The sequence below is a fragment of the Meriones unguiculatus genome, chromosome 4 (genome assembly GCF_030254825.1).
Source record: "Meriones unguiculatus strain TT.TT164.6M chromosome 4, Bangor_MerUng_6.1, whole genome shotgun sequence".
NCBI classification, from domain to species: domain Eukaryota; kingdom Metazoa; phylum Chordata; class Mammalia; order Rodentia; family Muridae; genus Meriones; species Meriones unguiculatus.
The window spans coordinates 58,586,845-58,600,055 of NC_083352.1; the positions used below are offsets into that span (position 1 = coordinate 58,586,845).

Consider the following 13,211-nt stretch of genomic DNA (forward strand, 5'->3'; position numbering starts at 1 on the left):
ACTGGGTCTGAGAACTCTCACTGAGGGATGGTGTGACCCAAATTCACTTACATTAACTGTTAAAAGGCTGAACTTCTTATAATGAAGCAGCTTAAATGTATTCCACATCTATCTTAAAACCGAATGGCTGTCTTTCCAATTTGATTTAAATAAAATCATCTGATAGGTTTTATATCAGATACAGAGAAACTTATTACACTCAAAGGAGATTAATAAAAGCCATGGGAAAATTTACTGTGGTAGAAAATAAAACCCCCAAGCTATAGCTATCACATAGACCAGATCTAGAAGTACGTCAGGGATAAATGGAGATGGCCTGATGCCTTTGGGACAATCAATAAAGATCAAGAAAGGAGAGGAATTAAAAGAAAGAGTCAGAGTTAAAAGAGAAAATTCCTCCTGACAAACACTGCTAACTCAGGTTTTGTATTTGTATCTTAAAGAGCTGGACATTCAGGATGGCCAAATCCTCACTGTTGTTCTCTCTTTTTCTTTCTTTCTTTCTTTCTTTCTTTCTTTCTTTCTTTCTTTCTTTCTTTCTTCCTTCCTTCCTTCCTTCCCTCCCTCCCTCCCTCCCTCCCTCCCTCCCTCCCTCCCTCCCTCCCTCCCTCCCTCCCTCCCTCCCTCCCTTCTTTCTTTCTTTCTTTCTTTCTTTCTTTCTTTCTTTCTTTCTTCTTTCCTTTCTTTATTTTTTAATTATTATTATTATTTATTTTTTTGAGGCAGGGTTTCTTCATGCACCCTTTGTAGACCAGGCTGGCCTTGAACACACAGAGATCTGCTATCCTGTGCCTCCCGGAGTGCTGGGATTACAGGTGCATGCCATATCACCGGGATGACTAGGTGTTTTATGATCATGTGGCTTGTTACGGGTCAGGCCTCCAAAAGAGCCTTTTAAAGGTAGATATGTGTGCTTGTTTTTTGGGTATTTGAAAGCTCGGTCCATAGCTGGTGATGCTAATTGGGAAGATATTGTAGCTGGTCTCTAGGGGAGTACTATCCCTAGGGGAAAGGTTTTAGAGTTAACAGCTTTGTTCCACTTCCGGTTCATTCTCTGTTTTTTATTAATCAATTAATTAATTATTACAACTTATTCACTTTGTATCCCAGCTATAGCCTGCTCCCTTGTCCCTTCCCAATCCCACCCTTCTTCCCTTTTCTTCTCCTATGCCCCTCCCTTAGTCCAGTGGTGGGGAGGTCCTCCTCCCCTTCCATCTGACCCTAGTATCAGGTCTCATCATGACTGGCTGCACTGTTTTCCTCTGTGGCAAGGTAAGGCTCTTCCTCCCTCAGGGGGAGATGATCAAGGGGCCAGCCCCTGAGTTCATGTCAGAAACACTCCTTGTTTCCATTACTAGGGAATCCTCTTGGACACTGAGCCGCCATGGGACTACATCTGAGGAGGGGTTCTGGGTTATATCCATGCATGGTCCTTGTTTGGAGTATCAGCTTCAGAAAAGACCCCTGTGCCCAGATACTTTGGTTTTTCTTGTGGAGCTCCCGTCCTCTCCAGGTCTTTCTATCTCCTCCTTCTTTCATAAGATTCCCTGTACTCTGCCCAAACATCAGAAGAGGGAGAAAACAGGGAATAGGACAGGAGCCTACTACAGAGGGCCTCTGAAAGACTCTACCCAGCAGGGTATCAAAGCAGATGCTGAGACTCACTCTCTGTTTAATATTTGTGTGTGAAGGTGTGATCAGTCAGTTTATGCACCTGCTGTCCTGCTTGCCCATTGCTTCCATAGTATCCTGCCATGGTGGATACAGTCAACCAAAAGAAATTCTTTCCTTAATGGTTCTTAACCTTTCTAATGCTGCAACACTTTACTGCAGTTCTTCATGTAGTGATGACCCTGAACCATAAAATTATTTTTGTTGCTACTTCATAACTGTAATTTTGTGGTTGTTATACATCATAGTGCATGTTGACTTTTTGGTTGGCTGATGTAGACCTTGCCTTCTGGACCTGAGATCTGAAGACTTAAGAGAATGGTAGACTCCAGTCTGATACTGTAGACAATCTTACATCTGTTTCAGTGTACTTTTATACACTAATGTAATAAAGAAAGCAATAATACAAGGAAAGTTGTTTGAGTTCAAAAAAACATGAATAAACCATCAGTAAGCATACACTAAATACTAACAAAGTGGCCCTTTCCCAGAACTTTCTCAGGCTAGACAAATTTAAACACAATTGCCTGGCAAGTACTAGAAATTGTATCAGGGAAAACATGAAAGAAAGGCATAAGGCCATATCTAGATTCAGTGTACACTGATCAGATTGTGTTCTATAACTGTCTTCTGATCCAACAAGAATAAACATGTTTTATAAATTGAATATAAATGTTTGTCCCAGGAAGTGCAAAATCACATCCAAGAATGATACAGGAAACAGAATGCACCTGTGGTAAAAGGCCCTCTGCCTTTTATTTCCTGGATACTTTCTCACAGTTCTCCGAGGTTTTGCTTACCACATGTCATTTTTTGACCATGTTCTGACAATGTAAATATCTATGTTTTCTGCTAGTCTTTTGGGCTCACAACCCACAGGCTGAGAGCTACAGCTAGTCTGTAAGTTGTCTTGGTCATTTTCACAGCTACAGAAAAGTAGCTAATACAGGATGGTAGGTAGACCTTGAGTCTGACCACTTATATATGGTTGTCACCATGTATTCATAAATACTTGCATGAGTAGGGCTGGGAGAATTACTAAGCATTCAGCATGTCTTTGGTGTATACAGCAGTGGAAGGTCCTGTGAGGCATTGTTTCTTTGTCCATTTTAGTATTAACTTGTACTTAAGTAGTTTTATGCCTTTAGTGTTGGACTATAAGATGGTAGATCAAAGCCAATAAGAAAGACTAAGAATTGCATCTAGCAAGATCACGAACATTTGAAAGAATTCCTTACCATCAGGAATCATGTCCACCATTTGTTACTCATGTTGGTGCCAGCTCTAAGCTACAAGGAGAGTAAGACGTTTTCCAAGAAGCCTTGTACCTGTTAGTAGCTCTGATAGAAATCCCAGCAGAGTGCTGCCACTGTTGTTTGGTTGCTGTGGGAATATCACGAGCTTGCTCTTCTCTCAGTAACATAGCAACGACTCCAGGCTGGAATGTTTCCCAGCAGGCTCAGCAGAACAACATGTTTACCACTGTTCTCTACAGCACAACTGGCTGAAAGAGGGTCTGACCAGGGCTGGCCCTGACCGATTATGCCGGAGGAGATGCTAATGACACAGGAGGCAGGCAGACAGCTGTGCTCTATGGTAGTGCTGCCCTGCAGTGAAAGTGTGTCTAAGGATGGAAGGGATCATCTATAGCCACACACAAATCACCGAGGTTATTAAGATATTGCTTTTTAAAAAATTATTCATCTTTTTATTTTTAATTTTGTGAACACTACATTTTGATTATATTCTTCCCCTCCCCCAACTCTTTTCAGATTCTCCCAATCTCCCTACTCACCCAACTTCATGCTCCTTTTCTCTCTCTTAAAAAAAGAAACCCCAAACAACAAAAATTAATAAAAAAAACAAGAAATAATACTTAAAATGAATAAAAAAAATCATCAAGGCAAAAATACCCAAATGAAACAAAACAAAAAGCCCCACATAAGAATATGTGGAGCTTGTTCTGTATTGGCCAGTTACACCTGGCAATGGGTCCTACCTCGGGGCATGGTTTATATACCCAGTGATTTTCCTCTTTCCACGAGGTACCAATTGCAAATAGCTTCTTGATTAAAAGCGGGTCTTTGTGTCTGCTTCCCCTTCTCAGTTCTGAGATTTTTGCCTGGATTCAACCTGAGCAGGTCTCTTGCATGTTTTCACAGTCTCTGTGAGGTCATATGTGTGTCAGTCATGTGGTTTCGGGAAGGTGATGTTTCCTTATTTTGGTAAAGTAACATTCTAATAAGATGACTCCTAATGATATGTTTTTATACTCATAGATTAGGACCTTGCTCAACTGTCACCATGGAAGCTTCTTGCAATAGATGGGAACGAACACAGAAACCCACAACTGGACAGTGTGCAGACAATAAGAGACTTTGGGGCACTCAGTCCTCATTGCGATGCTTTCATCAAAACCCTGGCCTCAGGGCTCAGGGATTTATGTGGAAGAGAAAGTAGAAAGACTGTGCAAGCCAGAGTGCTGGAAGACCCTGAGCAGATCGCTTCTTATATCACATTTGAACGGGGTGTCTTAAGAGGAGAGTCCCAGGAACGACGAGACATGTTCTGTTGAAGGAGAGATGTCCAGGTCATCATCCTCTGCATGCCACCTGATGGTTATTGCTTTTCTTTGCTGCTTTCCAAAACGACTGCTTTTAAAAATAAAAAACAGAATTGCCTCTGGCAACAAAAACAGAAAGAAGTTAATATTTGGGAATTGTCACAGTTTGCACAGATGCAGTGAAACATTTATTATGGTCTCTAGGGTGGCAGGGCTGTTTTGAGAGGTTGTAACATGGGCGGGGTGGTGGTGGTAGTGGGCCCTGAAGGTTTGGCCTGATTTCCAACTCAGGTTTCTCCACTTTCTGCCATCACTAGATCTATCCTGACCTCTTGCCTTCTCTAACAGGATGGACTGCTCCTCTGAATTATGAGCCTAAATAACCCCTTCCCCGTTAAGTTGTTTCTGTCAGGGTGAAGAGAAAAGTAACTAATGCAATTTCACGGATAGCGTTTAGTGTGCACTGACCCCATGGCATGACTCCACTATCCCCATGATGTACATGAGGCTCAGAGCAAGGTCAAGGTGGCTTGTGAACCCCAGTCTTACATCAAAGCTTCTCTTATAAGTTGCACTTTCTATTTTTGGAGGCATTATGTCTTGTCATAATCCCAGCACCAATGCAGAACCTGGTGTTATAATACATTTTTTTTTGTCTTGTAATAAATATGTTTGCACTGATTTGATTCAGCCTGACAAAGCCATTTAGTTAGCCTTTTTATAAGGCACAGAGGACAACAAGTCTCTGTCTGATACTTCAGGTACTTTAGAATTGTATTTGGATTTTTTACACAAAGATAAGATTTTCAAGAAGGAAGGCTAGAGAGGTGTGTAGAGAGCCTTCTTGTACAGCACTCCATTCACACAGCACCCATGACAAGGTGGCAAACTGGGAAAGTGAGGGCCATCTTGCTGAAGGGTCTAAGGGAGGGCAGTAGGCAGGAAATAGCAATGGCTAAATCTGTTGTTGCCTCAGAGGTTAATAGAAAATATCCGTGCTTCTCTGAGCATAAAAGATGTAGCAAAGTTGCTTAACAAGGTCGCTTGGCTCCAGGGAGATGGTTGATCTCTGCTCAATCAAATCCTTTCACCTGTAGAGGCTGGTCAAATCCTGCAAATAGAGGCAGCCAAATTAGTCACCGGAAATTTAAATGCCCAGATTGCATTCTCTTAGGATTGTTTCCTATCACTGTCACCACCCAGGAATGACACTGTATAATTGAGGGGATTCAGTAATGCCCAGAGGCCGCCCTGTAGCAAGCCCTGGAGGACACCTATTTATCTCCTTTAGATCCAGGCTGCTTGCTGATGAAAAGCATTTATGTCAGCAAAAGAAAGCAGATTTGGAAAATTGGGAGGATGCCAGTAAGTGTAAGGTATTCTTTTCTGGAAAGAAAGAAAGAAAGAAAGAAAGAAAGAAAGAAAGAAAGAAAGAAAGAAAGAAAGAAAGAAAGAAAAAATATATAGAGAGCAAACATTAGGTTAAGGAACTGTTAAATTTCAGCTCCTGCTGTAGAACTTTGGCCCATGAGGTTTTCGTTGTTTTGTTTTGTTTTACCATTTCATTGGTTCTTTGTGAATTTCACATCATGCACCCTAATCCCATTCATCTTCCCCTCCCCTATTAACCATCCTCCACCCTTACAACTCCCCTCCAAACAGAGAAAAAAATGTCTCTGTGAAAGCTGCAGTGTGTCACATTGTATCCAGGAGTATGCCATTCTGTCCACACTTCTTTGCTTGCAAATGTCATTGCAATGACTTGTCCGTCTGGTGTGAGGCCTCTGGCTCCTCTTTCTCTACCAATACTGGAACCTCATTGGAATTCCTCTCAGATATCCTGTTCTTGCCCTGAGTCATGAGATCCTGTAGTTTTGGATCTGTAGGAAGGGCCTCTTCATGCACTCCAGCTGTTCATCAATGGGGTGGATAGATAGGGTGGGTCAACTCAAAGTACTGGATCTGGGCCTGAGAGGTATCTGAGCTGGGAAGCCCAACAGCTCTTTTCTATCATGCCATTGGGCCAGTTCACCAGCAGCCCCCTCTTCCCAACCAGCCGGAGGTACAGAGCACACTCTCATTGCAGCTGTTGAGGGACAAGGCCAGTTTTCCCACTCTCATGATCCAGGAGCCAGCTCTCCCACCTGCCACAGATGGCAACCCCCATGTCCAGAACCAGCTCCACTGTGCTGCCTAAGTGAGGCCCGCTCTTCGGAGTGCTGCAGCGAGTGAGGGACAGGGCTGGCTTTCCCTCCTGCCATAGGTGGCAAGGGGCAAGGGAAGGGGAGAGCATCTCCCTCTCACCCATGCAGCCATATGGCAGAGAAGTCGCAGGGCCAGCTCTCTCCTGCTCACACCCTCAGGGTTGACACAACCATGTCCATCTTTAATGCGCTGCACTGGCAAGGTGCAGGCTGGCCCGTGTTTTGAGCAACCCTTTTTACTTTTCTACTCAGAGAAACTAGAAAAAAAGTGGGGGGAGGTGACCCGAATTCCAGTTTGAAGTGATGCTGGGTTATTGTAGGTCAGCCTCCCAGACATTTGAGACTCTTGATCATTATTGAAGTACAGGGAGCTGTGTCGTGGTGCAGGCTTGACTGAGAGTCTGACAGCTTAGCCACTGTGTACAACTGAGTTCCAGCCGAACATTGGTGTTTGTTGTATAGACCTAGTGATGTCATGTTGCTACAGATGTTGACATCTCCAGCTTCTTGTGTCTTTTTACAATGAAATGCACAGATGCACATGGGTTATTAGGGAAAAACAACCTTTACTAAAGGAAAGGCCCCGAGGAGCATGCAAGTGTGTCTGGTCTTATCTGTGGCCTGGTTCTATGAGAGTAAGAAGGAAGAAAGGGGACCAGTGGGTCTCTGGTGATGTTTAAGGGTCATTAACTTAATTCTGCCGTGGTTGCCACAATGTATCAGGTTTTTTTTTTTTTTTTTTTTTTTTTTTTTCAGAGCATGCTGCCTTTATTGATTGAGGCTCAGTTACACTGAGGACTGTCAATCTATAGTCCCTGCTATTGCCTTTTATATGCTAGTCCATGGAACCTCCTCCTCCAGCTATCTGTGGTCTCATCCTTAAAGTTAAAAAAATAAAATAAAATTCTGAGGTCGGCGTGTCAGTCTGCAGGTTTGGGTCATTCTGGCATGGTTGGGTCCCGCATGGTGCCAGAGCCTTGTTCTGCTCTTATACTCGCTGGGAACAGGAGCCCTGTGGTCTCTGAAAATGAATGCCAGTATGAAGCAGCAACAGGAAGGAGCCCAAGAAAATCTGACAAATAGTCCTGTCCCAAGGAGAACGCTGAAGATGATTCAGCCTTCTGCAGCTGGCTCTCTTGTTGGCAGAGAAAATGAGTTGCCAAAAGGCTTGTCCAAAAGGAGGCTTTGGAATGACCAGTTAACATCTAAGACTTCGAGCTCTGGTCCAGGACCCAGTGAAAGTAAAGATGTTGGAGATGTTACCCAGGAAGCATTTGATCTTATGATTAAAGAAAACCCATCTTCTCAGCATTGGAAAGAAGTGGCAGAAAAACTGAGAAAAGCTCCCTCTGAAGCACTTAAAGAAAACGAGCAACCTCATAAAGAAATTGAACAAAAGGACAGCGAGATTGCCCACCTGAAAGGGAGAATGAAGAGTGGGCAGCAGCAGCAGAACACGTTCAGTGCATGGCAGAGGTAATGGAGAGGCTGAGAAATGAACCTCTGGATAACTTGGAATCATCGGATAGTCAGGAATTTGATTCTGAAGAGGAAACTGTTGAGGATTCCGAAGTGAAAGGTCAGGAACTGGCATGTGTGCTGAAGAGACTGTCTTCCTCCACGATACCAAACGGTGCACATGAGGTGTGGTCCACAGCCAGCGCTGTCCTTCAGCACAGCTCTTGGTAAAATGATTAAATGATGCTGGAATGAATGATTAAATGATTAAAACCTGCTGGAATCCAGGTTTGAGTCCTGGGGATAAAACTGCATTAAAATATTAATAGGATATATTTTTCGTCTATTGTTTTATGTAAATAACATTTTCACTTTCTCAGTGTCAGATGCGACTTATGTATATTAAAAAAAAACTTCAATTTCCTATTGAAAAGAATAAAATTCTTAAAAAATTGTCACCACCTTCTTGCTTGAAATATTATCTTTCACCATTACTGTTCTCCTAAGCTATAGAGTCTGTACTTTGATCTCAACTCTGGCCACTTGCTTTACAAACAAGCCCTACTCATTGCTTAGATGTGAACCACAGCATTATTTCTAGGATTTTTTTCCTGCTCACTCTTTTAAAAAAAAATTTATTATCTTCAAAGTAAGGTCTGAAAGCTTTAAGACAAAACTTCAATTAAGAGTTTCATGTATTAAAAAGGATTTGATAGAAGCATAATGGCTTTTCTGTGTGCAATGTATATATTTTTTTCCTTTTTCTATTTTGTATTTGATTTCATGTTTCCTGAGATGCCTGTCTCCCCAGCTGTGGTTGTGAACTTTGTACTGTCTCAAAAACTATCATTTCCAGAAAGTGTTCTGATTTTTTAAGCCAGTGTAATTCCTTTCCTTTGCAGTTCTTCAGGACTTAGCCTACTCTTATGGTAATTACCCTTAGTCCTTATTCTTTCTCCTCATTTACACAACCCTGATCATTTATAAATTTGTCTTATCTTCTAAATAATTTATACATAACACACAATCCTGGATTATGCTTTATCTTTGCCTTGCTCATAGTAATATCTCAAGGTAACGCTTGTGTATTGGGTTGGATTGAACTTTTGCTAAGAAAGTCAAATTAATTCTTTCTAAACTTTCACTTGTTCAGTCTTCACCTAGGAGACAGTGATGGTCATTAAAGATTAACCAGCACTTGTAAGTTCTTTTAAATAATATTTGCAATACTGATGTCTATTGAATGTAAAAGAAGTGGGCCCATGGGGATGTGTTCTGTGTTGCCTGGATACAGATTCTTACAGATTTGAACACAGAAAATAATGATACCAAATGTTTAATCTGCTCAGCTTCTTTTTGCTGATATCCCATTAAAAATTTTTTTTGGGGGGGGGGTCATGCGGGTCTTTTGGAGCTGTCTAAAACAACTAGTTTAAAGACAAAACCAAAAAAACAATCCTTGACATTTCACTTATAGATCAGATACCATTATGGAGGATGTCAAACTCTATCCAAGACTACTGGGTTCTCTCTCTCTCTCTCTACACACACACACACACACACACACACACACACACACACACACACACACGTTACCGGTATGTTTTCATGTAGGAAAGGTGTTTGTGTTTGCTCCTGGTGTTGTTAGAATTTGTATAGTTTTTCAGCTTCCTGCAGCTTTGAGATGTTGTCTTAATAGTCCTTTTATAAGCATAATACATTTCAATTTCTGTGATATTATTTTACCCCATTGCAGAAAATGTTAGCAAAGTGATTGACTTAGAAATTTATATTACTGTTAGAATAGCATGTCTCAAAAAGCTTGAGAAATGTTTTTTTATTTAATTTTATTTATATATTTATTTATTACAATTCATTCACTTTGTATCCCCCCTGTAGCTCCCTCTATTTCTCCTCCTGGTCTCATCCACCCTCCCTCTTCTCCCCCTATGACCTTTTCCTAGTCCCCTGATAGGGGAGGAATTTCTCCTCTCCTATTTGACCTTAGCTTATCAGGCCTCATCAAGGCTGACTGCACCATCTTCTTCTGTGGCATGGCAAGGCTGCACTCTCCCCCTCCCCCAGAGGGAGGTGATCAAAGAGCAGGCCACTGAGTTCATGTCAGAGATAGTCACTGTACCCCTTACTAAGGAACCCACTTGGAAACTGAGCAGTCAATGGGCTTCCTCTGAACAGGGTGTCTAGGTCCTCTCCATGCATGGTCCTTAGTTCGAGTATTAGTCTCTGCAGGCCTACCTGATAGCCTGATATGAGCAGCCTGCCCTGCCACCTGAGGCTATGGTGAATTCCCAGCCCATGCTCCCACTGAGGGCCATGTCAGGGTCCATGTCTGTGGTTCATATTATGATTAAAGGTCATACAGACTTCCCTAGTCTGGGCTGCCTCCTGGAACCATGTAGATGTCTAAGGGCTGTGCAGAGCTGGCCCGGTCCCTCACTGGCTGCAACACTCAAGAGAGCAGTCTCCCCTAACCCTTCCAGCTCCAGCACTGGGAGAGCCAGCCTGCACCTCATCTGGGCAACCCAGATGAGAACACCCTGGTGGCTTGGGTATGGGTGAGTGTGGAGAAGTCCAGTTGGTGCCTACATAGAGCCTTCAACCCTATAGCAAACCTATAGCAAGGCACACTACTAAAAGAGAAAAATCTTAGCAGCAACCTAGCTATAAATATTTTGATCTACAATAGTGTCTTGCAGTAGTGTAAGATAAACTAGTATAATGGTAGCACAAAGTTTGTGGGAGTGACCAACAAGTATATAATTTGATTTAAGGACTACTTAGTAAGATAACATTGATACTCAACACTGCTTTCATGACCAATAAACAGAGTAGCTAGCCCAGGAACAGAGGGTAAAAGCAAATACTATTGTTCTAAAAAATGTAGTTATAAAATGACTACTAAGGGCAGTCTGCTCCACTCATCAATCAGTGCCCTGCTTAGCCATCACCATAGAAACTTTTTCCTGCAGCATATGGGAACACAATCAGTCCAACAGTATACAGAGAGTGAGAGACCTTGGAACATTCAGCCCTAAATAAGATGTCTCCAACAAATTCCTCCTCTCATGGCTCCAGGAACTCTGCAGAAAAGGATACAGAAAGAGTGTAAGAGCCAGAAGGGATGGAAGACCCCCCAAAAAAAACCCACCACCAACAGAGTCCTCTAAATCAACAGGACTGATTTACATAGGAACTCAAGAGACTTAGGCAGGTATATAGGGCCTGCACCAGATGGGGTCTTAGAGCTAAAAGGTGAAGTGTCCTCTTCCCTAACTCAGAAGCAGTCTCCAAATGATAAACATTTGGAAAAGAAAATTTGGTTTTCTCCAAGGGAGTCTCACTGGGGAAATAAACTACTTTCTCTCTTTTAAAAATAGTTTCCCCTCTCTCTGCTCCTCCCAGTTTCTCTTTACTTCCCTCCCCTCCAGATCAACTCCCTTTCTGTCTCTCATTAGAAAAGAACAGGCTTCTAAGATATAACAGCCAAACTCAACAAAATAAATATAATAAATTGGAGCAGGAAACTCATATATAAGTTGGGCACAACGGCCCTACAGGAGGAAGAGTGTAAAGAGCAGGCACAAAAGTCAAAGACCTACTCATTCTCACAGTCCCATGAAAATACTAAACTAAAAGTTATAATAAAAATGCAGAGGATCTGGTGCAGACTTATGTAGTCTTGCTGCTTAAGTCTTTATGAGCTCATACATACCTTTCTTATAGATTCAGAAGGCCTTGTAATTGTGTTGCCCTCTAACACCTGTGGCTCTTAAAACCTTTCCACCTTGTCTTCCTGGGGTTCCCTGAGCTCGAAGGGGAGGGATTTGATAGAGACTTCCTATTTAGACTCCACAGAATGCCTGGCTGTGGGTCTCTGCTTCTGTTTCCATCTGCCGCCAGAGTGAGAGGCCTTGGAACATTCTGATGGTGATTACTGGATGAAGTACTGATCTTTGAGTAAAGCAGAACAAAAGTATCATTTTATTGATAGTCCCTTTTTTTTTTAGATCAGTAGTTTGGATTTATCCCAGTTCTTTGGGTTATCTAGTCTCTGGTTCTTGATTACCCAAGCATTGTTGATGGGTTTGTTCTCTTGGAGTACACCTTATGTCAAATCAGACATTGGTTGGCTACTGTGCCACCCCTGCTCTAGAATATTTTGTGGGCAGGACAGATTGTAAGTCAAAGGTTTTGTGGCAGGGTTGGTTTCCATATTTCTCTTTTGGTAACTTGAAGAGTACCATCTCACACCAAAGAGACTAGAACTAAGGGGTAAAGGCTCCATGTAGGCACAACTTCTCCATGTTCAATGAGTTGTATGGGTGTTCTCCTGGCCAAACTGGGTCCTGCTGTTGGTTTGTGGAGAGCAACTTTTGTCTTAGCAATAGTCTGGGTTGTTTGGAAATTTCCATGGGACCCCCTTGCCCAACAAATCAAATGAATGCAATTCAGTCCCACCACTGGAAACCTTTCCTGGCTTCAAGATATGTCCAGTTGAAACTCTATATGCCCCATTTACTACGAGTCCTCATTAGGATCACTTTCATACATTCCAGGAAGTTTCCACTAAGTAGGTTTCCATACCAGTCCCTAAGTATTCCCCAATTCCAGATGTGTCTTCTTGACTCTCCCCCTACATCCAATCCTCCTTCCCATTGAATCACCCAGTGCCCCCAGTAAAAATCTATTCTTTCACCCTCCCAGGAAGATCCATGCATACCTGCCCACACCCCTCTTCTTTACCTAACCTCTCTGGGTTTATGGATGGTTGCTTGGTTGTCATTTAATGAACAGCAAATATCCATTTATAAGTGAACACGTATTTATTGTTCTGTGTCTGCGTTACTTCACTTAGGATGATTTTTTTTTCTAGTTTTATCCACAAATTTTATGCTGTCATTAAAAATAGCTGAGTAATACTCCATTGTATAAATGTACCACATTTTTAAAAATTAATTCTTCAGTTGAAGGACATCTAAGTTGTTTCCAATTTCTGGCTATTATGAATAAAGTCACGATGACATGGTTGAGCAAGTATCCTTGCAGTATTCCTAGTCTCTCTATAACTTTTATCATGAAGGGGTGTTAGATTTTGTCAAAGGCTTTTTCAGTATCTAATGAGGTGATTATTTTCTTTCAATTTGTTTATATGGCAGACTACATTTGTCAACTTATGTTTGTTGAATGATCCTTGTATTGCATCTCTAGGATGAAGACTGCTTGATCATGGTGGGTGACGTTTTTGATGTGTCTGAATTTGGTTTGCAAGGATATTATTTAGTACTTTCTGCATC

At 42.0% G+C, this 13,211-nt stretch overlaps 1 pseudogene; it reads left to right on the forward strand.

The window, feature by feature from the left end:
• Nucleotides 1–7,465: 7,465 nt before the first annotated feature.
• On the forward strand, nt 7,466–8,127 carry LOC110566654 (geminin-like; annotated as a pseudogene).
• The last annotated feature ends 5,084 nt before the right edge of the window (nt 8,128–13,211 follow it).